The sequence below is a fragment of the Entelurus aequoreus genome, linkage group LG07 (genome assembly GCF_033978785.1).
Source record: "Entelurus aequoreus isolate RoL-2023_Sb linkage group LG07, RoL_Eaeq_v1.1, whole genome shotgun sequence".
Classification (NCBI taxonomy): domain Eukaryota; kingdom Metazoa; phylum Chordata; class Actinopteri; order Syngnathiformes; family Syngnathidae; genus Entelurus; species Entelurus aequoreus.
This window is the reverse complement of record NC_084737.1, coordinates 25,405,145-25,409,426: the sequence shown is the minus strand read 5'-3', so window position 1 is coordinate 25,409,426 and position 4,282 is coordinate 25,405,145.

The window sequence follows — 4,282 nt, the reverse complement described above, 5'->3', positions numbered from 1 at the left end:
GCCACAACCTTTTGGGGATGAAGTGATTGACCCTCACATACACTAAGAACTTTTTGTGGGCGGAACCTTAAAGTACCAAATGTATTTAATATTAATATATAATATTGGCCTCAATCTCGTTACCCTGCGTAATGACAATAAAGCTGATTCTGATTCTGATTAGCATTATGCAAAACGGACAATTTACCCTTGTCTGAAATTATTTCAACAGTTGAATGTTAGAAGATGATTTAAAAAGTATATCAATTAGGAATAATTCCTACAGTGATACCATATGTGTGATTCAATTTATAAATTACACCAAGAAAAGTAATAGAGCTGAAATACTGTAAACGGATGTATGCTGTCATCTGGTGGACAAATGCTGTTATCTTCTATATTCACATTTTTTACACTGTCTTTAAGGGGACCTGCAATTTTGGGGTGCAGTTTTGCCTATCGTTCACAATCCTTAGGAGAGACAAACTGACACTTTTTTTTTTTTTTTTTTTTTTTTTTTTTTCAGTATAATTTGTAAAATGTGTCTCGTTCTTGTTGGCTGGCAATGCAGATAATGGGAGCAATCCATTCTGCCTCTAAATCAGTGTCAGGTCAGGGTAAACTTTGTCAGGTTAAAATGTATCTTTGGCATTGTGTTTCAATATTTATTTATAAGGCATACAAGATCATCACAAAAACACAGACATTAGTACAAACATTAATAACTAGGGGTGTGGGAAAAAATGTATTTGAATTCGAATCGCGATTCTCACGTTGTGCGGTTCAGAATCGATTCTCATTTTTAACTATTTTTTTATTTTTTTTATTAATCAATCCAACAAAACAATACACATCAATACCATAACAATGCAATCCAATTCCAAAACCAAACACGACCCAGCAACACTCAGAACTGCAATAAACAGAGCAATTGAGAAAAGACACAAACACGACACAGAACAAACCAAAAGTAGTGAAACAAAAATGAATATTATCAACAGTATCAATATTAGTTACAATTTCAATATAGCAGTGATTAAAAATCCCTCATTGACATTATCATTAGACATTTAAAAAAATACAAAAAAATGAACAATAGTGTCACAGTGGCTTACACTTGCATTGCATCTCATAAGCTTGACAACACACTGTGTACAATATTTTCACAAAGATAAAATAAGTCATATTTTTGGTTCATTTAATAGTTAAAACAAATTTACATTATTGCAATCAGTTGATAAAACATTGTCCTTTACAATTATAAAAGCTTTTTACAAAAATCTACTACTCTGCTTGCATGTCAGCAGACTGGGGTAGATACTGCTGCAATCCTATGTATTGAATGAATACAGAATCGTTTTGAATTGGGAAAAAATCGTTTTTGAATCGAGAATCGTGTTGAATTGAAAAAAAAAATCAATTTTGAATCGAATCGTGACCCCAAGAATCGATGTTGAATCGAATCGTGGGACACCCAAAGATTCACAGCCCTATTAATAACGCAGGGCTAAAAACAGGAAATACAGTATTATAAATGGCAACACAGGGACATAGAGATTATTTTATACAATATAAAGTATACCAGAAAAGTGCTGGGTGTTAGTTATTGTGTTAATTGCTCTATTGCAATTTTTTTTGCATTGTTCAACAGCTTGATAGAAGCTGGAACAAATAATTTGAGATGGTTTGTTGTGCACTTTAGTGTATAATGTATTCTTTCTGATAGGAGAAGTTCGTATTCTGAGGGGAGTGGGTGAGTGGAATCTGAATAGATTTGTTTGTGTCATAACTGACTGGTTATACAAATGATTAATGTACTCATGTTTCATACCATGAATCTTCATTGCTGTTTTGTGCATGTTAGCCAATCGGGGTTTCAATTGTACGGTTATGTTGCCAAACAACACTGTAATTCCGCATCTGATTAGGCTCTCTAAAATAGCTTTGTAGAAAATAGGTATGATCTGATTGCTAACACCGTGCCTCAGTCGTCTCAAAAAATACAGTCTCATTTGCAGTTTGTTGCACGAGTTAGCAATATGCAACATTTTTGTAAGAGCGAACACTGAGGAACTGTTTTCCTAGCGTAGTAAGACATCGATAAGCAAGATAAGCTAGCTTTTGCGTCAACAGCTGAATCGCTTCTGAGTTTGTAATGCACAACATAATGCAATAGGAGGACAATCTGTATTGACTGAAAACATGAACAATCATTTTACAGTATCTATGAAGTATCGGCCCACATTTCAAAATGACCAAATGTATTTTTGGTCATTTTAAGCATTACGGCGGCGCAACAATTTAAGTTGCATCACAACATTCGCCATGTCCTTCAACAACTACTAATCATAGCAAACTTCATGAGATACTTCAAAGACTACTTACGGACAAATGATGATCTAGAACTTTGTTTTGTAGATTGAATATAAGGAGAATGAGCCACAAGTTTTAGAAGCTGAGTGATAAGCAGTAGTTCTAAGTACTTAACAAAAAATACAAACTACTAACATAATAAAACAATCACTTACTGTACAATGTCTGCTCTCACTAAGATGCCGAACAATGGGATGTTTATATCTTCCCATTTAAATGAAGAATTAATCATAATCCTCACGCAGAAAAAAGGCGGGCGTCTATCTCGCCATCTCTGGGTCTAAGTTGAATGTCAATCAATCAATCAATCAATGTTTATTTATATAGCCCTAAATCACAAGTGTCTCAAAAAGCTGTACAAGCCACAACGACATCCTCGGTACAGAGCCCACATAATCAAAGGTGATCAACTTCTTGGTTTATGGCAACTCTCTGCTATACAAGGGAGAGGCATGATTTATAATCCGCATTGAACTTTGCGCCACTAAAAGTAGTTCCTCTGCGTTAGCTCTTATAATAACAATATTGCTGACACTTGGTTGATTCTCAGGTCAGGAAATGTAAATAGAGTATTGTCGGCGGTTTTTAGAGGGCTTTATGGGAGCGATAGATGACTCCCATTAGCTTGATTGTTAGCTACCTCGTACTTGCAGTCATAGGCGCCGATCTACATTTCTGCCAGTGGGTGCACGGTGTGTGTGTGTATTAAAAAAAAATAGACGTTCAGCGAAGTTAATATCCCATATGATTTATTATTTTGTCAAACGGACCAAACTCGCCACAAAATTAACTTCAACAAGATTGATTTTTCAAAAATGATTTTAAAGATTGAAAGTTGTCATCAATCCCGGGTGGGTGCTCGGCATTGTCAGTGGGTGCTCGGGCCCGAAGCACCCACAGGATCGGCCCCTATGCTTGCCGTATACTAAAAATTAGAATGTACCAAAAAAAGAAATACATATTTTCTTGTCTTACATAGAGGGATTGCGAAAGATAGGCAAAGTCTAAAAAAGTTCAGTTTCCCTTTAAGTCAGTATGATCTTATCTGCTCCTCTCAGAATTTGTATATTTTGTATTTTATTTTTAGTTTTTTTTAAGTGATTAAAAAAAAGAACAAGTATGATAACCACGCTGTGCAGAGCAGTAACTATAAAACAAACATTACTGAGACAGTCTTTCAGAACCGTCGCATGTCATTATAAAAATATATATTTGCCCCTTATATTTACCAGAAACGAAGTGATCCGAACACACGACCCGGGACTTTGGGGGACTCCAGTGAGAACCGTCCTCGTTTTCCCGGTATAAAGCTGCGAGCCATTTGTCTCGTCTCTGTGGGCTTTTATCACGCTTTGGCAGAACAAAATACAACCTTTGTTTTCCCTGTTTCCAGTTGTGGTTAGCACAACCAAAAACAACACAGTTTTTCGGCATTTTGGAGGCAGAATGACGGGTTTAACCAGCGTAGGTCCAGTTTGTTTTCAACGCCAGTCTGGTTGCTATGGCTCGAAGAACCCGTATGTAGCTCAGTTGCCCGGATGTCGGCCCTCACCTATGGAAAGAAACACCAAGGTAAATCCTAATTGTGAGATTAATAAATCGAAATTGTGAGAATCATTTTTGTATGTCTCATAATTATGACTTTCTCATACATTTGACATTTTATTTCACAATTATGACTTGACCGTGTATTTTCCCATGCCGTGGCGGAAACGGGATTCCATACATAACCGATAATAAAAAATAACAAATGGTAACGTAAACAGAAATGTATAATATGTCAATGGATACAACTGAGGAGTAAGAAGAAGACGCAAACAAGAAAATGAAAAAGCGTTTGTATATTTTATTGTTTAAACTTCCGGTTTTAACATGTTGACGCATCGTCAGGGGCATCTTCTGCAAGGCCACGTCATTATAGCGCATGCGC